This window comes from Tympanuchus pallidicinctus, unplaced genomic scaffold (genome assembly GCF_026119805.1).
Source record: "Tympanuchus pallidicinctus isolate F22 unplaced genomic scaffold, pur_lepc_1.0 scaffold11, whole genome shotgun sequence".
Lineage (NCBI taxonomy): Eukaryota > Metazoa > Chordata > Aves > Galliformes > Phasianidae > Tympanuchus > Tympanuchus pallidicinctus.
Window position 1 is genome coordinate 2536665 of NW_026294627.1, and position 25494 is coordinate 2562158.

The following is a 25494-nucleotide window of genomic DNA, read 5'->3' on the forward strand; positions in this document are numbered from 1 at the left end:
CACACATCTTCACAGATTTAATGAAATTTAACAGAAGCATTAGAGATGTGGAAAACAGCACAAACCAAGTTTTAAATGTACTCAAAACTTTATGAAAAAAAAATAAAAATCTAAAGGTTTTATAAAAAAAAAAAGTTGAAATGTTCAATTCTTATGCAGCTTGCTTATAGGCAATAAAGATAATAGTGTGGTGTGAATGTAGTCATCTGTATTACAGTGAAAGGAAAATAGGAGCACAAAAAATTTAAGGAAAATCCTTTAAGGTTTCAGCTTACAGCCTCTGAAATGAAAGGCAGACAAATTCTGCTTAAACTCTATGGGGAGTTAGAAGTAAGTAATGCAATTGTTAAATTAGCGGAAAGCAGGAAGTAACTTTTTTTTTCTCTGTATATAAAGACATGTGGGTCACCAGAACATACTAAGAGCAGTAAGGAGGAATCTTATGAAGGTCTTTGAGTGACTTAAACTAATAATTTCATTTCTTCACCAATAGCTCAATGACGATACTATCATTATTTTCATCCTTCAATGTCCTTTTTAAATTCTAAATACATTATCAGAAAAGCAAGTGGTTATGTATGCTGCATTTTGTCATGCTGAAGTTAGATGTTCTAATAAGTATCTGTGCAGTGCTATGGTCAATTACATACGTAACAGGGCAGGAGAAACTGACAGCCCTTGTTTCTATCATGAGTTAAAGTCATTAAACCAGGAGGTTTGGTACTTATTTTCCCCAAATTTAGCTTGATTTGCTGTGGTGACTCTATTCTGGTTTTTTTTTTTTGTGTGTGCGTTTTTTTTTTTTTTTTTTTTTTTTAATGGGATATTAATTAAGTAACTCTGAGTTTTAATATGGTAAGGTGTAATTCTCCATATTGGACTTTTGAAGCACTCAGAGTTTTGAAGCATGACTTTTTAAGTAATTGTGGGACTAGGAAACGTCATGAGCTCTGAGACATATAGGCCGTTTGTGAAGTGTTATTGTACAGTGCACCTTATGGTTTCTACAGTACTCTCTGTACGTGAGAGTATAAAAGAGGAAAACTACTAGCTATTATACACACACCCTGAAAGCATTCTGTTTGAAATCACCTTGTTAACTCACTAAATGGAGACAAATTAAACCTATTATAGAAACTTCTATGGAGATTTGCTTCTTTCTGCTTTCTTCTAGGAACATACAGTGGAACTTAAAAAATTATGAAAATACATAAAAATAAAACAATCCAATCCATATTTCCTGAAAGCTTTCCAGGTAGGTATTTCAGATTTTAAAGGTTTTTTCAAGCTAAAAGAAACTATTTTGATTGTTGTATGTTTTCTGGCAACAAATGCTTTGTTGTTTTATAGAATATGAATGTTAGAGTTTTATTGGCTTCATTTTATATCAGCAGAGAGAAAAAACAAACAGGAAACATTTTTTGCTTAGGAATGTCCCTGAAAAGGAGTTGTCTTAGCACTGTATTTTTGATATATAAACTCAATGGTTATATTTGTACCTATTATTTACCCAAGGATTTTAAGAAGGCTTAAAGAATCTCTTTTAACTGAACTTCCCTGCGAATGCCCTGTGAGCATGAGCATGTGAGTGCCCTGTGAGTATCAGATGAGTTCTGCGCACGAGGAATCTGAATCACAAGGAAGACAAATCAGATTAGTTCTCCACGGCTCCAACAATGTGGCATCAGGTTTTGTGACCAATCTTCCTATGGCTCCAAGCCACAGCAATCTTTCCTAAGTATTTCATTTAGAGAGGATTTTTTCCTGACATAGCAAAGCTAGAGAAACCACTAGAGTTCCCAGGCCACTTCTTGCAAAGCCTGTGTTTTAATTAACATTTAGCTAAGGGAACTTGTGCAAGTATTTTTATGGGCATAGCTAAAATCCTCCTGCCTGATGAGTGACAATATTACATCTCTCTTCAGCAGATGGATTAAATGGGAGGTATGTTGGGATTCAAATGATAAACTTGGCTTCAGAATGTTAACTATTTGATACCTAATACAAAGATATACACTGCTTCACTTTCCCACTATCTTTATTACAAGAAATAATAGCTGGATATGCCCTTTTTGAGGAGGTGAAGGGGAAGGACTTCAAAGACTAAAGGTAATAAGGGCTGAAAACAAAAACATTGATCCTGCTGGTTCCATTTTCTTCAGTTTATATTTCTGAATATAGTAACAACAATAGTGCCAAAGGGACTGGTTCATGTTCAAAATTTAATACCATTTCCATTAAGATTGCTGTACTAAAAACTACTTACAAAAGAGGCAGACATTTTCATCTTATGCATGCATATTCAGGACAGACACAACATTTCTGCTAAGAACTAAACTTACCCAGTCTAAAATCTCTAAAAGAAATAGAAGGAACTTGTTCTTTTTCAACGTTTAAACAACGTGCTTTGACTTTTCAGTATAAAAGGATGTTGCTTGCTAAATTTCACTTCAGTGTATTAAAGAGAGTTTTAAGGAATTGAGTTTTAAGGAAATGAACTTGCAATCCTGAAATGAAATGTGATATGACAGGACAAACTAAGGATCTTTTTCTCTACCTAAGATAATTTTTTTCCAAGTTTCTATAGCCACCAATTAATCAAATCTGCATTTTCTGCCCTCATCTTCTCTACAAAATACACAGTCTGTAAGTATCAAAGGGTTTATTTTAGCAAGTTACACAGGGCCCTTAAGAGTCCGCTGGCTTCAGTGGTATTTGACAGCCTTCAGTATCTCACTGGAGAATCGAAAGAGTGAGAAACTCTTTGGGAAGGAGTTCACACATGGAGAAGGATTATTTTTAAAGTGACTCGAGAGATAACTTCATATTCTGAGAAATCTCACACACTGTGACCTTTCATCATGGTATTTAAAACTAAAATGTACAGTGGACTTGGAAAACATAATATAGGAATGGATCCTGAAGTAGACTTTTGTAGCTTTAATTTCTAAAGTACTATATGCCCTACACAAAATAAATACAGCATTTATTTCCATCCTATCTCTTTCCTTTCACCACAAATTCCAGCTCTATCCAGGAAAGCAACAACAATAAAATTGGCATCTTATTTTTGCCAGGGTATTAAATAACAATTCTGAGACTCATCTCATCTTGTAATCAATGAAACAATGATGTTAAACAATGTTTTTCCTAATATTGACCTCTGAATAACACCTTTTGTCACTGATCTCCATCTGGATAAGGAACCTTTGGCTCCAACACTTTGAATGAGACCATCTAACCAATCTTTTTTCCACAAACTGGTCTATCTATCAAAAGCATGTCTCTCCACTTTAGAGACAAGAATACTGTGTAGGTAATGCTGCAGTAAAATATAATGGAGGAAGGATATTTGTGCCAACAAAACCTATGTCTGCTGCTGGAACTTCATCACTGCAGGCACTGAACACCTATATAACATTGTTGGATACAGTTGTTCTGACAGAAACCTTCATGTGACTTGCAAAGAAGTAATATCTGCTTTAGACATACGGCTGGCCAATACAGAAGCCATTTTTGCTTTGACTGATTCTCACTGCCATCCAATTTGGCCTGCTCGTCCCAGGCATTTATGATTCTGGAGAACTGCCCTGGTTTCTCTGCTCTAAACCCATCTCTATAACATGGCATTAATAAATACAGACCATTCCTCTACAAGGATAGTCACAGTAGTCCTTTTAAATCTACTCAGCTGTAAAATTCTTGTACCTGTGCCAAACTCTGCTGTTTAAGGAGACATAAAGAGACACAATTAGAACAATGTAATTGAATTAGATATAGAAAAGCATTAGACTGAATACATGAGTAACCTTCCTAGTGGCAAGAAACTGATTTCAGAGGGGCTGCATATGGGTATAGAGTTAGAGGCACTGGAGAACTGGGTCCTCAGGTAGAGAAAAACGGAAGAGGGCAAAATAAAGTCAACTCTAATTAGCTGACGGAGTTGCATAGGAAGCAGCCATATGGGTCTGTGCAGCAACAGCTCTTTGAAGTGAATTAATTGCTTTGACCTGGTGCTGATTACAGCTTGCAGAGAAGGTAGGGTAAGTTTGTCTTGTGGGGAAGCAACTTAAGAGAGGAAGATGCTGAACCTTAGAAAACAGTGACCACATAATTCCTGGGGCAGAGAGAACTTGAAAAGTGACATCTTTAAATCCTAGCTACAATACATCTTTAATACTTCAGCAGCTAGACTGGATGGCTACATGTCATAACAGATTCTCCTACTTCAGCTACTTTACCTACCTTCCACCATATCAACCCAATGCAGAATGAAAATGCTGTGTTATTGATGACAAAACTATGTGCTCTCCTAAGTCTTCCAAAACTTCTCAGTCAGCAGTTTACACACCTCTGAATCTTCTCTTTGCTTGAAGAGAAAGCAGACACTGCCTTAGTCATGAGATCTGCCTAGGTTTGACATAGTGAAGTATGGTACTTTTTTATTAATCTCTCTTCTGCCCAAGATCAGTTTGGCCAAACTAATATAACTTCTAAATGAGATGCATATCTTGTTTCCCCTAATGGCAAAATAAATAGACTTCTCTCAAGTGAAGTTTGAAACAAAATGTCTGGACTGTTTTTGTGAAGTGGGGGTGAACCCTGGTGAGCTGGGGGTACTGTGCATGCTCTGCTACATAGCAAAGTGTGTTAGTTTCACAAAAAGAAACCTAGTGCTCCCCAGAGCTAAATGGTTTGATCACCTGGGGAAATGTAGACACACTTTTCCCCCTCTCGTTATATTTCTCTTGTTCTTCAAGCAAAATGGAAATGTCCATTGGTTTGATGGTGTTATGTTGCCATGAGTTCTTTCTCCACTTTGCCAACCAGACTGAGACTTAGAAGAGTTGGAAAGGAAGAAAAATGTAACATGTGAAGACAGCTTCCTCACCAAATTAAATAATTTTTCTCAGTTCCTGGATTAGTTTCGTTGTTGTGTCTAAAAAAATTAGTATCATACATTATTTTGAACAATAGTATTCCTTAAAAGCCACTTGAATCAAAATTTTGGAAATTGCATTACTTCATCAGGGTATCTGAAAGTACCTTAGTGATTTCCTTTACAAACTATAGAGAATGCAATGATTACTATTAGAGCAGATTGAGATGAAAAATAATTTATTTGGGCTTCCATAGACATTTTTAGCAAGTGCATAGCTTATATTTCCAGTGAATGAGCCCCACTGTAAATAGATGGATTCATATCTTCTGTGAAAACACATCTCATGTGGAAAATGCCTACATTTAAAGAGCTTTATGCATATACTTTCATGCATATTTAAGGCTAAAACAAATCCAGAGTATAGCCTACTGTAGGTATTCGGTGAATCACAGTACAATTTCTTGACGGGGTTGTTTGTGTAGCCCCAGTGATAACACTCAGTCTTCCTGTTGTGTGACAGATTGCAAACTGTTTCTCAGATCCAATTTCACCTGGAGTTCAGCTAATTTGGAGATCATAGCTTATGACATTCAGCTCCGCTGAATCTAGCTGTCAGCTCCAGCTAATGTAGAGTTTAATAAATATTTAATTAATAGGTGGTTCTTTAAAGATGCTGCTGCAAACATGGTGCACTTCCCAGTTTACTCTTTCCGGGAAATTAATTACTCAGAGTAACATACAAGTTAAAATAAAATAAAGTAAAATAAAAGAGTTACTTTAAACTTCCTTCTTAGCCATATTTTGTCTCGTATCTATTTCTGCTAGAAGCTCAATAGGATCAAAGGTTAGTCTTCCCTTCTTAAGTTTCCCAGAATGGAAAGCTCTCAGAGTAATAGAATCTTAAATTAGGATTAAAAATATTTAATAGCTCTTGGAGTTTCTTTTATTAATTTTTACCATCAATATTCTATCAAAAACTTCATATCTGTTAAAGTGTAAACTAGAAATATATTTTGAGGAGGTTTTTTTTTTTTGGCACTTCCAAAGAAAATATCTGTTTAAACTTTTATGTGAGGTCAGGCAAAACAGAAAACTGGCCTTCCCATGAGCTACAAGCAGGACAGATGACTTCATGCCTCAGGATGCAAGAAACTTCAAATCCTAACCCCTGCCATGGGCTGGTTGCCACCTTCCAGATCAGGCTGCCCAGGGACTCATCCAACTTGGCCTTGATCATCTCCAGAAAAGGGACATGCCCAAATTCTCCAGGCAACCCTGTGACATTTTTGAGCTAATTCCCACAGTGTATAATTCTATCACATGCTCTAGATATAAAAAAAAATCCTGTTTTTGTTTTGTTTTTTGTTTTCCCCCATGCTACTTAGTTCTAAGATTTGAGTTCTAGTTCTAAAATTTCCATAACTGCTCTTATTTCATCCCCGACAGCAAATCAGCCAGAGACCTTTCTGCAGACCTCCTAAGATATATGGAGGAAATATTTGAAAGTGTTGTAAACTTCACAGAAAGAATATTAAACATAATGAAAACTGTATTTATGTTTCAGTTAAGAATGACCAGCACCTGAGCAAAGCAAGGGCTTCTTGGATTGTGGATGCATAATTATGGGCTCAGCTGCGTCCAACCTTCAGTGGGGTGAGGCTTGATGTGATCAAGAAAGGTGCAGGGGGGCAAAGGGTTGTATAGGATGGAAACTTTCTGGCTTTGGAAGTTGGAAACTCATCTGAAGTAAAGTGGAAACTGGTAGAAGGGAGCTGACTTCTTCAGTGTCTACATTTGCATGGTTGCCGTTACCAAAATGTAAAAGGGTTATTAATGCAATTCTGTGAGTTTATTTCTCCCTTAGGGTTCTCACTAGCACCAGACTTTATAGCCTATGCTGGTAAAACGTTGCAGTTACTGATCTACTTATACTAATGCATATTCACATTCTCATCCTTCTGTTCAGTTACATTTCAATTGAAGAAATGTGTGAGTGAGCTTGGAAGATATTTACAATGAGATATACAGCATGACTGTACATGATAGAGATAATTGCATAATGCAAAGTAGCTGCACTGAACACATGAAAATATACAGTGAAAGAAGGGCATCTTCTCTTAACTTCCTACCTCATTAAAGGTAGTTATTTGTTCAAGCATAGCAGTACCAGAAAAGTTACAATGACAATACAGAAAGAAGCAAAACAACTTGATTAAACATAGCATAAATGAAGGGGGGGGGGGGGGGGAATGTCTGACTAAAACACACCACCTAGACACAAAATACATCTGATACATCTGTCTTCTCCCTAGGGAAGAAAGGCAATACTCCAACACTTAAGCTTAACATTCTTCCAGTAATTTAATGGATAAGCATTTATAAAAAGAAAGAAAGAAGGAAAAATCCTTTGTGCAACTTAGAGCAAAAAGCCAAGTCTTTATTGAAAAGGAAATAAAGGAAATATATAGCAATTGTACTTCACAATAGGCTGTTTTTTATATACTTGCTCAACATGATGCCTAAAGCAGCCCTCACAATAAATAAATAAATAAAATCTTTAATGCATTTCAAGCTTGTTTGTTTGTTTATTTATTTATTTATTTATTTGTTTATTTATTCTCTTTCTATGAAAAGAAGAAATTCCTGATTCCACAGAATGGACTGTATACAGACATATTTGATGAGCTGGAGCCTTTACACTAACTCTCACTAATTATTGAGTGGTAGATCAGCAGTATTCACCTCTAGCAGCCATCACAAAAATGAATCCTGTTCTATCAGAGTAGAACTTGCATTTGCTCTTCAAGCGATTCATAATTAACAGGAAATTCATCATTAATCCTCTTTTGGCCCCCAAACTCACTGATGATACAGATATCTGACTCAACAGCTTTAACAGCCAGTCTGGGTTTAGAAATGTGCATCCTGCTTCATTTGGAAGAGCTCATCCAGCCCTTCCATGAGGAAATGATACAAAGGTTGAAATCATTAATACCTCTTCTCCTGGTCTTACTTCATATAGACAAGGTACTTGATGACCCAAATCTTCAAACCTTTCAAATTACCCTGAACAAAGGAATGTGTGTACTCATTTCAAAAGCTGCTAAAAGCAGTAAAAATAGTGCTGATTTCAAAGACACTCTGTGCCGATGCCATGTTCTTTAACCATGTAATTTAAACACATCTGTAAGTTAAGATGCAGTTGTTTTGGCTAGCAGGAGTGTAGGCAGACACCTTGGGCAGCACTCTCTCACTTGTAGGGGTGAGATCCGACCTCATTATATTGGTATCAAATAAAAAGGATGACATTCGGGTAATTAAAATTTTTCTCATTGATAGTAAAGTGTTAAAAAATGGAAATATTCCTAGAATAAAGAAAGAAAAAAAAGTTGGTGTTGATGGATGAGGAAGAATAAAATGTAAAGAGTGAGTTTGCTAGTGAGATTTGGTTGTGATTTTGCTGTTTATTATTGCTACACACGACTTCTTCCTTTACAAAAGACACTATCAGCCTGTACAAATGTTTTAAGCTGTATACTTAACGGATGACTGGAGTTTTTTATTTATTGACTTTGTAGTAATTAATAAAACAACTATTAGCTAATGAGCTTTAGCAGTTGCAGAGTTAACACCACATGTCCAATGTTATTAAATTTGGAAGTGTACGTTAAGCCTTGAGTTTTGCAGTGAGACAAAAGTGGCTGTAGTTACTACATTGCAATCACTTCAGTTATCATGCTGGCTCAGAGATTTTTGGGAGTTTTGAAAAGGCTTATTAACTGTTTATTAAAAAATAAAAAAGCAAAAGAAAAAACAAGAACAAAAACAAAAACAAAACAAAACAAAAAATTCAGCTCTGTCCAGATTTAGAATCACAGAAACCTTAGAGTTGGAAGGGACCTTTAAAGGTCATTTATACCAATTCCCCTGCAAAACAGGGACATCCACAGCTAGATCATGATGTTCAGAGCCTCATCCAGCTTAACCTTGAATATGTCCAGGGGCAGAGCATCCACCACACCTTTGGACAACCTATACTAGCTCTTCATGACCCTTACTGTAAAAAACTTCTTCCTTATATCCAATCTAAAGAGTCTCCCCTCTTTATTCTGAAGCAATTTCCCCTTGTCCTGTCACAAGTGACCCTGCTAAAGGGTCTGTCCCCTTCAATATAGTCCCCCTTTAGATACTGAAAGGCTGATATCAGGTCTCCTCAGATTCTTCTCCAGGCTGAAGAGCCTCAGATCTCAGCCTGTATTTGAAGGGAAGATGTTCCACTCTTTGGATCATTTCTGTGGTTATTCTCTTGATGCAATCCAACAGGTCCACATGTGTTTTGTACTGGACTGCAGAACTCTTCATCTGGACACACTGGTCCAGGTGAGGTCTCACAGTACAAAGCAGAGAGGCAGATCCCCTCCCTCAACTTGATGACCACTATTCTTTTGATGCAGCCCTGGATATGGTTGGCTTTCTGGGCTGTGAGGACACACTGATGGCTCATGTCCAGCTTACCATCCACCAGTACTCCCAGGTCCTTTTTGACAGGACTGTACACTATCCTTACATCCCCTACGGGATTCTCTATCCCTACATCCCATCAGGGTGGCAGAGTTGCCGTGACCCAGGTGCAAAATCTTGCACTTGGTTTTCTTGAACCTAACAAAGTTCAAATGTGTCCACTGCTCAAGTCTGTGTAGATATCTCTGGATGGCATCCTGTCTCTAGATGTTGACTGCACTACCTAGCGTGGTGTGTGCTCCAGACCCTTGTTAAGCTCCTATGAGTGTGCGCTCCAGACCCTTGTTAAGCTCCTATGAGAAAGGCTGAGTGACCTGGGTCTATTCAGACTTGAGAAAAGAAGCCTTAGAGGGGATAGTATTAATGTTTATAAATACAGTAAATGTGGGAGTCAAAGGGACATGACCAACATCTTTTCAGCAGTCTGTGGGGACAGGACAATGGGAAATGGCCATAAACTCGAGCATAGTTCTGCATCACTATATGAAAAAACTTCTTCATGGTGAGGGTGACAGAGCACGGGAACAGGCTGCCCAGGGAGGTTGTGGATTCTCCTTCTCTGGAGATATTCAAGATCTGCCTGAACACCTACTTGTGCAGCTTGCTGTAGGGAGCCTGTTTTGCAGGGGGATTGGGCTCGATGATCTCTAGAGATTCCTTCCAACCCCTACAATTCCGTGATTCTGTATCATCCACAATGTTGCTGAGGATACACTCGATCCCACAGCTGATGTCATTGATAAAGATGTGAAAGAGCACTGGTCTCAGTACTGAGCCCTGAGGTCCACCAGTTGTCACTGACCATCATCTGAACATTGAGCCATTGAGCACTACTCTTTGGCAGCAGTCTCTCAGACAATTCTTCACTCATCAAACTGTCCACCCATCAAATCCATATCTTTATGATTTGTAAAGAACTATGCTATAGGGGTTCACCTTCCAAACCATTTGATTTGCAGATTTCAGATTGATTTTCACTTCAAGCTCACAGATATGCTATGGGAACTTTCCATCCTTTCCATATATTGTCCTAGTAAGGCACTCAGAAGGGATTTATGGGTCCAAGCTCTAATCTCCCATTTATCAGACTAAAAGTGAAAATGTGCACCAAAATATTCAATACTAGCCTTTGTGTAGCTGGGCAATCAGAGGAATGAAAGATAAGATTGAATCTGAATAAACGTATAAATGAATGTGTATATAAATATATATACAGATATATAGTTTTCCTTTCCAGATTAGTGCCAAGGTAGAGAATTGTGCCAGAACAGAAAAAGTGGAAGATACAAGGGGTATGAAAAGGATGAAATATCTTCTTGCAATACCCACACTGGGTCCTGCTATTGTAAATTGATTATGAATCCATGGCATCCCACTGGAATTATGTAGTTGAATGAGTACAGCACCAAATCACATACACAGGACATCTAGAAAAATATATCATTCTTTCAACAAAGGCAATATCTTCAAAATGGGTATTTCTTCAGCAGGCTCAAGATGTCATCAAGCAGTTCTTGCTGGTTTTGTAAAATCTGATCAGAATCTCTTTTCTGTGCTTCTTTTTACTGCCATTCCTTTGTGTTTCCATCCAGAGTATTCATCTTGATTATTCTTTTTTATCATTTTGTATCATCAGACCAGCTCCTTTATTTTCTCTTTCATTACTCATATGAATATCTCTGTCAGTTGCTGTGACTGTCTCGTAGTACATATTATTTTCTGTTGCAAGGACAGAAAATAACCCTGAAATTTGAACAAATGTCTGAAAGATTCTGACTACTTTTGTTGGTAGCTTGAAGTAATACTATTGGCCTGAGTGTTTTTTCTTTCTTATTATATGTGAATCTACTAAAATAAGCAATACAGTGTTCAGGTTATATGGAAAACAGAATGAACTCTTCAATTAAAAAGTGCAAAGTGCATTAAGTCAAATTTTAAAGTTTATTGGTTTTTTTTTGCTGTGCTGCTTGAAAGCTGTTTTTCAATTCAGTTCAGCCACAACACAGGACTTGGTTATATACTGCATTGCATTCTCTATAAGTTGTAGGAAACATTAAGCCTCAGATGGTTCACATATGTCTTTGACTGCATTTTATGAGTTTTGAGGTTGTCAATGTTGCATTCCCTAGAGTTGCAGCAATAATTCTACTCTGTTGGATTAGGCATCTCCTCAAACCTATAGTTATGTTTTAAATTTAGAGCACTGGGCAACTCTAAGTTGAGCGCTGTATTAGGTGAAGTTCTGAAGGATTGTTTCCATTGCTTTCTGCAGTCTGCTGTTTTTCTTCTATATTAAAAATGGCCAAATAATTTGACTTTCATGATTTTGAACCATGAGTTACTGCAGTCCAGGACATATAGAGTTAAACAGCCATCCATGGAGATGATTTCTGGGTATACTAATTTCACCTGCAAATCACAGGAGGCTGTTCCTCTGTACTTAATACCAATACATTTTGAGGAAAACAAACAAAGCTTTATTTGCACACCGTGTAAGTAATTATTAGATGATAGAAAATATTTTATAAAGTGAATGGAAGATGCATCATTTGACTTATTTAAGACTGTTTCAGAGAAAAAACTGCATACATACTGTTGGAAAAAAAAGCTTTTGTCAGATGTAAACACTGTTTATCAATGCATGTTAACTTTTAAGCCTTTATATACGGGCACAATGTGATTCAGAAGTTACTATTATTATTATTATTATTATTATTATTTATTTAGAGCTTCTAGATACCTTTGTAACGAATGATGATAATAACAGTTTTGGTCATGCACTATTGAAACTAATGGTACTGATCCCACTACTTTTTAACAGCAAAAAATCAGACTATCTACTATTTCTTTTGTAAAAAGTATAAAGAACTGAATAATTACACAACAGAGTACAAATATATAAAGTTACTTTTAGGGGAAAGTTCATATGTGATATTTCAAACTCAACATTTGCCTTTCCATAATATCTATACTATTTAATATCTAATTTACTAATTTCAAATGAGTTCACACTTTACATGTGCTTCTGTTTCTAAATAGAAATATATGTTTTCTGCTTTGATTATAGGTCCAGTGTGAACATACCTGTTCCAAATAAAATAATTTATGTACAGTCTTAGTCAGGCTTTTCTTCTAGCCTCAAAACGTGATCATCAACATTCATTTTATTTGCTCTAAATAAATTATTCAGATCTTATTTACCATATTATTAAATTTTAATTGTTCCATTGCATTTTCTCAAATGTAAACAAACCTGTGCAAGAACAAAACACTGCTTAATTATGGCAGCTTCAATTGCTCAACAAAAGAGACATTGCAGAGAGGAATTTTTAGGTTGTCTAATTCTTCCCCAAAGGCAAATACAGCTTTCTCAAAGATATTGCCTACTAATTTTGTTACATACCCACAGTAGTAAGTTTTCTAAAGATCTTGCAAAAGGGAGCATTTAAAGTCTTGATTTTTTTTTTCAAGATAATTACATATTAGTAGAATTTTCCTTTGTTTAGCACTGCCCAGAAACATATATTAAAAGTGATAAGTACTGCATATGAGTATAAACCAAAAAGAAAGAACAAAAAAAACCACCACAAAACTATAACAGAAGATATCTGTGTTCTGCCTCTTACAGCTATTGAACAAATGCTGACTTTGTGTGTTGCCTTCTACAGAAATAAAGGTCACAGCACAGTAAGGGCGTGTTACAACTGATACCATATTGAACATACTAAAATAAAATCATAGGATTATTAAGGTTGGAAAGACTAATAAGATCATCTAGTCCAAGCATCACCCATGCCTGTGATTGCTCTAGACCATGTTCTTCAGTATAATGTCTACCTTTTTTCTTGAAAACCTCCGGATTCCAACACTCCCTGGGCAGCCTGTGCCAATGCATTACCACTCTTTCCAAGAAGAACCTTTTCATAGTATCCAATCTGAATCCATTCCTATGCTGGAAAAAAAGCACTTGCCTCACTGAATGTTCCACTCACAGGTCTTACTGGAAGGCAAAGCCATACAGAGGTGACCTGCAATCAGCAAACCAAGTCTGCATTTTGCCGTAACTCACATATCACACAGCGGTGTGATTCTCCAGGAGCTTCAAGCAGTCAAGACAGTGCATGCAAGTGAACATGCAGCCCCATGAGATGAAGCAATGACCATTTCTTTCTTTTTACATTACTTCCAGTAGCAAAACTCTAATGAATGAGGTGTGAAATCTGGTCCTAGATACACGTGTGTGAAAGAAGCCTCTGCCTGCCCACGTGGATTCAATCACTTTAGAGCAGGACTCTGAGATGGTGGAATGTGAGCCAGCAGGTCTGGTTTGGACTTTGGTATATAATTACTGACTTGTACTTCTACAAGTAAGTCCTCTGAAACCATTAAAAGCAACAGTGAGACCACAGTGGGACTCATTAGTGAGTCACAGACCCAAGTCCACGTGCTTGAATGGTTCCTGAGCTGTCTTGGAGCACAGGAAGAACTGTCACATAGCTGTCAGTCTTCAGCTTTTTCTGACATGCCTGTAGAAACCCTATCAAGGACTTAAGACCCTGGAGTGTTAACAGGTCAGCTGGAATTTTTTGATATAAATGTTGAAAAATGTGTGGAAAACAGTTGGATAGTTGGTAGACAGAACAGGAGGGCTGTTTCGTATGAAAGGAATGAACAGCATAGTACTGCCACAGAGACTCCAACAAATACAGCATTGTTTTTCAGTTAGTGTACTATACTCTCATTTCATATGCCTCAAATTATGGTCAAAGAAGCACATTTTTGTTCATATTTAGCCATGATTATAGAAGGAAAAAAAAAAGTCGATGTTGCTGTCGGCAAAATCCAGCTGTAATCTAGCAATCACAGCTTCTCAGAAATAGTCTCTTGCCCTATCAGAAAATACATGTGTGGTCTGATCATAGCCAGAATGTTTGTCTGGCATTTCTCCACTATTCTCATCTATGGCTAATGTTTATGACTACTTTTGCACAGCCCTGGGGGCCCTCTGTCCTTCCAAATACGTCTTTTTCTTGATGATAGATTAAAGGACTCTATCTGTGACCAAGCGTTCTGCTTTACTACTGCTGTGCAGGACTATAATATTGCTGATCCAGAAAATAGGCCTGAAATTCAGAGAAAATTTATGGTCCCTACATTTGTTAAAGAAATAGCAAAAGGCTAACAGAGCTGTAGATAGCTGTTTGCTGAACATCTAAACTTCAGGGAGTAGGTGTCTGCAAATTGGTGTTATTCTTATCTCCTGTAACTCACCTCCTTGTACTAGAACCAGACAGTAGACACTGTGCTTCAGAGTTGGATCCTCAGCCACAAGCAGGGAGACAAGAAGTGAGAAGCTCTGAGAGCTGAATGCTGCAAGGTATATAGCTGAAATTATCTAACGAGGAAGTTAGAATTATCAGGAGTCTACATCAAGTAGAGCCTCTGGAGCACCAGGTGAGACCAGAAAGCAATTACTGCCAGTTTGTGATCTGCCCAGTCCATGTGTGCAAAATTTAAAGAATTGGGATTGCCTAGGACCAATCTCTCATCATGCAATAGCAGTTTATATTCTTTTTTTTTTTTTTTTTTTTTTTGTATTGCCAAGAAGACACAAGACATGAGGCTGAACAGCAGAATCAAGATTTCTTACAATACTTTTTATGGGGTTGCTTCAGGATTTTGTTTAGGCCATGAAAAGCCCACAGGAAGTAGAATGAGGAACTTAGAAATTGTGATTGCAGGGTGATCTATGACCATCAGTAGTGTCACTCCTAAAAGGATTCAGGAACCACCTTGCTACCCCACTCAACACTGCATGATGCTCCACTGATGCGCCAAGTCCCGGCTCCGTAAAGTATCCATATAGCCACATGAAAGATTTGTTCAAACACTCACTACAAAATATCCTATTACTAGGTAGTACAGCAGGGCTAAACAAAAGATCTGTCCTGTCAGTTGAACTCTGAAGTTTCAATATGGTCTTGGGCAATACAAAGTTTTAATGGCAGTGTCAAAGCTAATAAATGGCCAACAAGTAGAGCTGCAGTATCAGTTGGATGAAATAAAGACCTCCATGTTCTTTACAGCTCTAATTATAACATATGCAGTATGTTCAAACCTAGATAAGAAATATTCATTTCAGCTCTGCTGCCTGCCTGAAATAACCTGAATAACTCTTCTATGTCTGTTGTATTTGCAAATCTAAATATACCACACAAACCCATTTGGTTTGAATTACATCTGGAGAGGAACCCAAACCTGACCTCAGTCCTTAGCTCGCACTGCAGTTTTATTTTGCAGTTGGGAATCTGTATATGGACAGTTTCAAATACAAATGATCATTTATTGAAAGTCTGTTCTGGGTCATCTAAGAGTGGCTCTAAAATTGAGCATAATTAAAAAACTGTGTGACTTTTTCATTTTTTGGTTGATCATTAAAAGAAACAGAAAATATGGGAATGGAATCATAGAATCATTAAGACTGGAAAAGGCCACGAAGATCATATACTCCAACCATCAACATCTTCAGTGTTATTTCCATCTTAATTTTTGTTCAAAAGTATTCTGTTTTCTTTTGATTACACCTTATGCATCTCATTTTTAGACCAAGTGAAATGTTTCATTTTATTATAAGAATTATTATCATAATAAATTTGTATGTACCTTTCTTTTCCAAAACAGATTTTTTTGAAAGAAACAGGAATCTTTCTAACAACTTTTGTAATCAAACTGGAACCAAATTTGCAGATGTTTCTCCCTTCCAAATTTATATTAAAAAAAAAAAAAAAAAAAAATTGTCAAAAACATTCCCCAGAGCTAGTCACATGTACCTGCCAGACTGACATTTTCATTTGAAAGAATGGAATTTTCATCCCACGTTATCCATAACACTGACCTCAAGCCATAATTTATGTTGCTAATAATGTGTTCTTGGAAGAAAAAAAAAATAATACAAGGTGAAGCTGAAGGAAAGGTTTGCCTGTCAGATGCCATGGCAGTGAGCAGAGTTTGACAGCAGGGAGCATGAGGTGAAGAGGAAAGAGACAGCTGTTATTATGTGCTGTGTTCCTCCATGAACCGAGGAAGACGGACCCACTCCTGCAGATTCAGCTGTTCCCCCTTCAGCCCAGGATGCTTATCCTTGAACTGTGACACTGAGCTGAGAAGTAATGGCATTATTTTGCAGACTGGAAACTCGACAGGGCAGGGACTATCTCTCTGTTTGCACTCCTTCAGCACTTAGCATAACGCAGCCTTGGTGGAGACTCAGCCTCAGGACAGTGCAAGCAATCATATAAATAACTCCTCATGCAGAAGAAAGTCTCAATGGAAGGTTTAATTGCTGTGACAATACCAACATCTGCTCCGGTAAGAGCCTGCTTGTATTCCTACATCACATTAACAATTTGGGATGATTCTCCTTGTGTGTTAGCATCTAAAGTATATTTTACTTTGCCTACAAAGCTCCCCTGCTGTCAAGTGCTTCAGCTTTCCTCCTATGCAGCATTTTTATTCTAAACACACATTTTTAAGTGCAGCTGGGGCTAAGTGACCAGCAAATCTGATTACTGTGAGTGTACAATGCCTGACATCCTTTATGCACTTGATTCTTGACTCAACACAGTGGGGGCTAATGGGAGCTGTGAGGATAATGCCCTGTGTGGCAGGCTGAGAGCACAGCTCTGAAAATTAACATGGGAGGCTTTCCATCTTCATAAGGCTGTTTTGCCGTCAATGACAGTGATAGGTGGTGTGTAATATCAGCAAAGATCATGCCATGGCACAAACAGAAATCTTATGACACCAATGAAGGGGCTCTTGAAGACCTTGGATGCTGTGGAGAGGACCTGAAGTCTGACTATTACAAATTAAATAACATCTCAAAAAATCAAACTGATTAAAGAAGAGGTGGCAGAGCATTACCGTATTAAAGTTTTTTCTTTTATCCATTAGAAAAAGACTGATTGTGTGTGCGTAAAACAAAGCTGGAAGAGTTATTTGCTGGGATTTCATACAGATATTCTGAAAACTCTTTGAGACAGCAACATTTCTTCCCTGCATCTCTATGCACAATAAAGTTAAATTAATAATTGTTTCGAGGAGGGGTGATCCCTTGTTATGTGTCTGGTACAGTGGCACCCTGGCTTGTGAACATATGCTGGTGTTTTTAATAGCTCCGTGATGAGATTTGTTGTAAGAATGGCTCAGTTAAAATGCTTGTGTGGGAGGTCAGACTAGATAATTTTAATAGGCCCTCCTGAACATGAAATATATTATCAAACAGCAACAGAGTAATACAGGCAGCAATTATTTTTGTAATGAGAATGGTGATTGTATGGACAGCATTGAGCAAAAATAAATGAGAGCCAGAGAATAATAGCAGGCTTCTGTAACATGAAAAGGAACAAACATTCCTGCAAACAGAATTAGCATTGTGCGTGCTTCATATTCACGCATAATTTTGCTGAGCTGTCACCTCTATTTTGCAGAAGGAACAAACAGGAAAGAGGGTTGAAGTGGATGCCCAAGAGCACACAGTGGTGTGCTGGGTGAGAGCTGCATTTCCTGGCACTCAAACCACTTCTGCCAGCTCCTTTTTTCCCTGAGACTTCTCACTCACCTGGAAGTTCTGAAGTACATTGTGCTGCTGAGTTGTCCCTCTCTTGACCTACCTACTCCCACCCTGTTGAACACAAGTGACATCATGGGGACCTCTGGCAATCGTTGTCCCTCATCAGATCAATGTGGTGTCTCAGGACAGCTTGGACAGAGGGAGCCCTCTGCATTTATACTGTCTTCTTTTTCTTGGAAGTTGTGCTGTGTTCAGGGATTGTTATTCTTTCCTTTCATTGCTAGACACACATTTTCACACTGGATAGTTTTCCCTGCCCTCACTAGCTACTTGAGACCAATTTGCAGATGCTATGCACAGTGGCTATAAGGCCAGAAACCAAGATACCAGCAGATGTAAATCAGGAGCTGCAGCAATTTGCATCAGCTGATTATCTGATATGACACTAAATGTGTCCTTCCTTCTGTTCCCATCACAGGTTGCTCTGTCTACAGGACGCAATAATAGTAAAATGCTAGTAAAATTAAAGATCCTCTCTAGTAACCTTTTGCAATCTGGTTTATTAATTGGACCATGGGACTCACAAACCAGTGTGCTTCTACCTCAACTACTAATTATCTGGCACTCAAATCCTAAATTTAAAACCTTTCACAGATGATTGGAATCTTAAGGGTACATGATTCTCTCCTGTCATTTTAAGGAGACAGAGTCTTTTTTATTCTGTACGTATAAAATTGGAAAGAAGATGACAGGAACAATTTTACTGCATTGCTGTAAACACTCATGACACCCATGGAATCCAGGGGAACAAAAGAAAGGGAAAAAGAAAGAGAAAAAGAAAAAGAAAAAGAAAAAGAAAAAGAAAAACTAAAAGTAAAAGAAAAAGAAAAAGAAAAACTAAAAGTAAAAGAAAAAGTAGAAAAAAAGAAAAAGAAAAAATTAAACTACAATAGTGATGTTTTGGCAGTCTGTGAACAAGTGCACTTATACAGGGCTATTAATAGATTAAGATCATGTCTACTGTACTCCCAACAGCTATCTAAGGATCCTGAAGTGTACTCATAATAATAGCAATGTTCAGTTATAGAGTTTTATATCTCCGAAGTACTATACAAACATTAACTAATTGATCATCAGCACCACAGTGATCTGTCAACATTAATCAAAAATACCTTTTGAAGAAAGACCAACCCTGTATTTAACTTGTTCAGGTGGCAGAGCTATTCCTTAGAGGGCCTTGCACTCTGGAGGCTGAGTGCCTTCCTACTGTAAAATTAAATGTTGTAAGAAACACCTGTTGTGGATGCTCTATTTTCTCATTTGACCTGTTGGAAATAAATATTAGAAAGTGAAATGCTTCCATGCTATGAGGTTTTTGCATTACATCCGTACGTCTTACTTATGATTTCTAAATACATGCATTTGTATAAATCTGTACTAAAGAAAATACTGACAAGAATTTAGTGTGTTTTGGGGGAGTTCCTACTTGGTAGATAAACATCTTCTGTGTCTTTAAATGGTTGCACTGTACAAACAGAACAAAGTTCTTCATAATTCAGCACCTTTACAGTAGCAAGATTTGTTTCCTTTGACTGAAAATTAAGTAGATCCAGAAATAGGAACTGCATTTTTCTTCCTTTTCTGTTGTTATGTGTCATGATGCTCTTTCAATGATGTTGACATACCAGGAAATGACTCTCAGAGTTTGCCTTGTGTGGTTTCTATTATTTAAGTTGTAGTGGCAGTGGCTTTTTAGCACATGACCAAATCGTAGAAAATCATAGAATCATAGAATAACCCAAGTTAGAAGGGACCCATAAGAATCCTGGAGTACAGTTCCTGGCTGCACACAAGACCACTCAAAAATCAGACCATATGTCTCATAGCATTGTACAGACTCTTGAATTCTGGCAAGACCAGTGCTGCAACCACTTCTCCAGTGAGGCTGTTCTACTGCCTGACCACCATCTAGGTGAAGGACCTTTTCCAGATATCACAGAATCACAGGATCACAGAATTGTATTCCATCTGTCTCACCACACCAACTCGGATGGAAAGGACTACCACAGGATTCCATCACAGTTGTAGAAGTAGGTAATAATATTTTCTTCCTTGGAGAAGGAAGCCTTCTGGACATGGTCCTGAGAACCTGCTTTAGGTGTCTCTGTTTGAGTTGGAGGGTTGTACCTAATGACTTTCCTCCCAGAATCAATAGTTCTGTGATATCCTAAATAAAATAGGAAAAAAAAAAACCTATGATGTCTTCAGCACTATCTAATATGCAGAATCTATTTTAATACAGCAGTATGTGCAATAACACAGAGATAACTATCCATCCCTGAATACAGTGAAAAAAAAGTAATATTAAAAAGCAGAAAATCAAGTTCTTCAGAGAATTTTAGTTGCTTGTGCCACCTTAAATCAACATATTTGCACAGGATATTAATTATCTGACCATATAGTGCTCTTCTGAACAGCCTGCTTTCCCTGAATACCCTGAAATGCAAAGAGGCAGTATGTTCTTTGCACATTCCTACTCAGTGTGTGGCCATTTAAATTAAAAAAATATATATTTTTTCTAATTTTATTTTTTTATTTCACTACACACTATCTAGCCAAACTTTTCTGTTCTTTTCCATGTGGGATTATCTGTCATTCTAAGTGCTTCAGAAATATTAATGAACTCCAGCTGTATTCCAGTACAGGGTGGAGGACAAGAGAAGAATAAAATGATTTAAAGCTTCTTGTTTATTTAACTATTGCATGTCAGATTTTTGTAATTCTGTTAAAACTACAATAAGATTAGGCAGAGTTTCTGGATACAGTGTGCTAGATCTTCAAAAAGAAAAGTAATAAAGAACAAAATCGCATTCATTGTCATAATATTAAAATGCACATAATTCATTGACAGGTTTGGGAACTATAGATTCCTGCCACTAAAATAAGAGAGTTATCTACTGTACCATAAGGGTTCCTCAGACGGAGTGGTTAGCATATATTTTGTAAGCCCCATGAGGCTCTGTGTTGCAAATGTGGTTTGCAACATTTCTGCAGAATGTGAGATGGAAGAAGCAAAACATTAGTAACAAACTGCTCATGGGTGTGCAGACTTCCAGTGTGGGCTGATAGTACCAAGCACTGACTGATCCAGACAACATCAATAATGCTGGTGGGTTGGCTGGATGACCAAAAATGTAAGCCTTTCTGAATTGTTCATTTTTCCCTATCTTACTCCACCAACACAAGAATTTTTTTTTTTTTTTTTCTGCTCCCAGGCTTCTTCTCTATAAAGCCTCTTTCCTCCCTCTTATTTTTCGCCTTCTGCTTCCTTTCTTTCTTTTCTTTTCTTTTCTTTTTTTTTTCTTTTTCAATTCGATTTCAGCATCACCACTTGAATTCTCTTTTTTCCCCAGTAACTCAATTTTCTTCCCACACTTCTCATCAGTCGTAATCCTATCCAAGCAATTTTGTTCTCTCCTTCTATCTTGTTCCCTCTTGCTTGTTACTGACCTCAATTTCCTCACCAACTCATGGTCTCATAGTGTTCTTATGTCCTTCATCCTGGTCCCAAGCATCTGTGATGCTCATGGAGATGTACCTCAACAACCCGTATCCATTCTCAGTCCAGTCTTTGTGTATCTTAGTTCCAGGCCTACAGTTCTGACTTTGTGCTTTAATTACCTAAATAATCTTCTTTCTAATTTGTTTTTAAATCAAATGGATACACATTCCAGCTTGGCTATCAACAGAAAAAGTGCAAAATAAGTTTTTAGCTTTTAACAGAGGATCCTGAATCACATGAGGCTAGGAAAACAGAGTTGTTCTTGAAGGATTAATTGGTCTACCCCACAAGAGCAGAGGAAGATTAGAGTATGCTTACCCAGTGTTTTGGCCATAACAAACAGCTTCCCAGGGTAACTCTAGAACTAAAAGCAGTATGATAGCATCAGCAAGGTGCTGTTATGTAGGGTTACCACCCTGAACTGTCTGAATAGCAGTGCTCTCTACAACACGTTTTATCTCTTGGAGAGAGAAAGAAAGAAATTTCATTTGGGAATTTAACTCAGGAATTTCATTAAGGTTTGTCTTGTTCATCATTTAGGCAAATAGTCAGATAGGCTTCCAAAAGATGAGTCCCTCAGCTTCTGTGGAGCACATCCAAACCTCCCAAGCCTGCAGAAATCTCAGGAGAATGTGAAATTCCTCTCTGTTCTGTGAATCTCAGCTTCCAGTATACAATATGATTTTTTTTTTCCTAATCCCAGATGGAGTGTGAAAGGGAAATTGAAATGAAAAGCTTTCTCTCATAGACTTGGGGTACCTCTAAGTCTTAAACACCCTTGGAGAGGATATTTTTTGATTTAATACATATTATTCCAGTCTACTGGGAACAGTCTCTGTACCACTTGCAAATTCTGCTTTGCTTCTGTGAGCTCTCTGTGTATTTCTACCTTTGTACTATCTTTTGGTGAATTTGATAGATGAAATCACAGCAAGTCTGTTGCTGAAGGGAAAAATGAACAACAGATCTTCTGAAACCCAGGTCAGACCTCCTTCCCGTAGACAGCTTCTCCTTACACTACCAGTAAAAGTGGAATCTTTTTTGCTTGATGTTATATCAAAAAACAGGTCACTTCAATGAAGCAATACCAAAATTTTATGCGTTTAGCTTTGAAATGTCTCAGCATTCATAAATGAAATGTATAATGTGAAAGTGTTTTGTTTAAAATAGTCTACCATGGGATAAAAAAAAATAAGCTCAGTGAATTTTCTCAAAAAGATGCAATCCTTTTCTTCTTTGTTTTGACTGAGTGCAAAAGGCAACAGAAATATCTTTTTTTTTTTTTTTAATGTACTGTAATGATTTGCTAACCTCAGAATCTGGGATCAAAGAAAACCCCCAACACACACACACACACAAAAAAAATAAATACAAACACCTGTGAAGAAACAAGTATTATACTAGGAAATTGGCTTCATACCACACAGATCATTCTGCATGGATAAATTCTCTTTTACTGGAAAGAAACTTTAGGACATAAAGAAAAACCTCCAAACCTGCAAACATACACAAAAGCACTATGTGTATACTTCCTTCCTTCCTTCCTTCCTTCCTTCCTTCCTTCCTTCCTTCCTTCCTTCCTTCCTTCCTTCCTTCCTTCCTTCCTTCCTTCCTTCCTTCCTTCCTTCCTTCCTTCCTTCCTTCCTTCCTTCCTTCCTTCCTTCCTCCCTCCTTTCTTTCATTTTTATTTCCAATTGATGGGTGACCATAAGCAACAAATTAGCATAAGTTTGCAGTGGCAGCACAAAATGTATGACTTATATAGAAAAGTTTACCTTTAACCTCAGAAGTAGAAGCTTTGTAATGCAGAGAAATACCATTCATAAATTCCTCTTTGATCTCTATAGCCAAGACATACACAGAAGCAAATGCATTTTAAATGAGGCTACTTCCAAGCTGCTATAATGGATATTTTATCATGGTTTACACTGCAGAAAGTGCTGAGAAAGGAGCAAGAGTATGGGAATAGCAGTGTAGAAGCACTGTATGCTTTTATACCCTTTTAAGGATGTACAGCACAGGGAGTAAGAAACTACAAGATTGCTTTTATGCTCATTTTCTTGAGTCTCTAGGCAGAAAGAAACTTTTCTACCTTATTTATCCTTATTTGTAAAATGAATATGAAAATATTTTTCTAATTTAGAGTGTGGGGTTTAAAGTCAATGACAGAAAATCTGAGCTGAAGATATGTAAAAAATAAATATTACCTATGCTCAAGCGTCCTGTTCCCCTCTGTACATTTGCAAATTGCCTTCGATCCTTCCCAAGTGTGTACCTCAACACCAGTTGTATTTCCTTTGATGCAATCCTTAGAAACACTGTGATTCAAAGTTGTGATTCATGGTTGGACTTTCAGATGGAGGAAGTCCCTGATCTGAGAATCCCACCAGTATTTTTGCCAGTGAATCCAACCCCAAGCTCTGTTTCTAGCGTGAGTTTGAAGTACACCACACCTGTGAATACCAGCTCTGTTAATCTTCTATCAGGTACTCGGCTGACTCCAATGTAAAAATGCACTGTGAATCCTGATAGAACATTTGTTGCATTTCAGCTATTACGATAAGTAAACCAAACCTCTGTTCTTGGATGCATTCCCTCTTTCTATCCCAAATTACTCTTTCAACTCATCCCTCAAGGATGTTATTTCATTGTTAATATTTTATGCATTTAACTATGATAAATAAAGAATGTAAACATGGAACATGAATGCATTCCAGAAAGATAAAATAGCACTGTAAAAACTCAGTTTTGCTTTGATTTTCAGAAATTATTTCTTAAGAGAATTAGAGGTGTAGAGAAGAACAGACTTGCCAGGCAAAAGTAATAATGAAAAACAGAACAAGAAAATAAACAATGTTTTAAAGATCTAACTATCTTTTTAAAAAAATACCTTGGGGAAGTGAAAGTAAGAGTGGTATGCATTGATTAAAAGATGTACATGTAACCTTTGATTTTTTTTTTCCTTCTTTTTTTTTTTTTTTTTTTTTTTCTTTAATGGAGAACTTCAGACTGATATGAAAAACATGGCAAGAAAATGAGATTTCTTCAGCCAAATGGGGGCTGGGGGAGATGTTTCCAGGATTGTCAAGTTTTTGTCCATGACATTTCTGGTGCTCTGAATCTAGTAAACCTGATGCATTAAAAACTCTCATAATAGATAACACTAACATATTTGAAGATTTTTCTGGATACAAGAGAAAATTCAAGCAATGTCACATTTTTTTGATAGAGAAATTCTGCAAATATTAAAAAAAAAGAAAAAAAAAAGAAAAAAAAGAATAAAAAAAAGTAGAAAATATTCAAACCATTGGCTTCAAGGGAAAAAGCAGGGAAATGAAGTAGAAAGGTTTTTGTAACATGGTCTCTGAGTATTCTGGGATCTCGTAAAAGCATACAGAAAAACTTGGGATAAATGAAAGAACAGGGGGAATGTGAACTGAGAAAACATGTAATTTCTCCTTCAGTACTGGGGAGCTGATATTTTTGCTGTTACCACAGCATCAGACCAGAGATCTTGCCTGAATAATGCTTGAAACGATGAGAGTGGATGGTATGGATTCAATGAGTGATATAGACTGACTATAAGTAGGTTGTGGTGGGGTGGAGTTTTACTTCCATGTTTTCTTGGGTTTGGTTAACCGGCTTTAAAGGAAAAAGGACATCTGCTGAAAATTTTCAATGTTTTGAAGGCGTGATAGAGGCAGAATTTCAGTCGAGATCTAGTGCCAGCGTGAGATGTTCATGCCATCTATTTCTTTATTCTGCCTTTGAACATCTTTCCTCCATCATTTTCTAGATGTTGAAGTCTGCTATTTGTGCTTCTCCAGAAGATAAGGACACAGAAATAATGCGCAAGCCAATACTTTACACAGTACAACATCATTTCTGACTTGTTTATCCTGAGATATTACTAATTTTGAATTAAGAATCCCACCTACTACTCTATAACTAATTGTA

At 37.2% G+C, this 25494-nt stretch overlaps 1 protein-coding gene across 1 annotated transcript in view; it reads right to left on the reverse strand.

Annotated features, from left to right (window-relative positions):
• TENM4 (teneurin transmembrane protein 4) overlaps positions 1-23957 on the reverse strand; it is an 810928-nt gene extending 786971 nt beyond the window's left edge. The window contains exon 1 of the mRNA XM_052669278.1: positions 23745-23957. The gene's annotated coding sequence lies outside the window, so the exon portion shown is untranslated. The remainder of the gene's footprint in view (positions 1-23744) is intronic.
• Positions 23958-25494: the final 1537 nt, after the last annotated feature.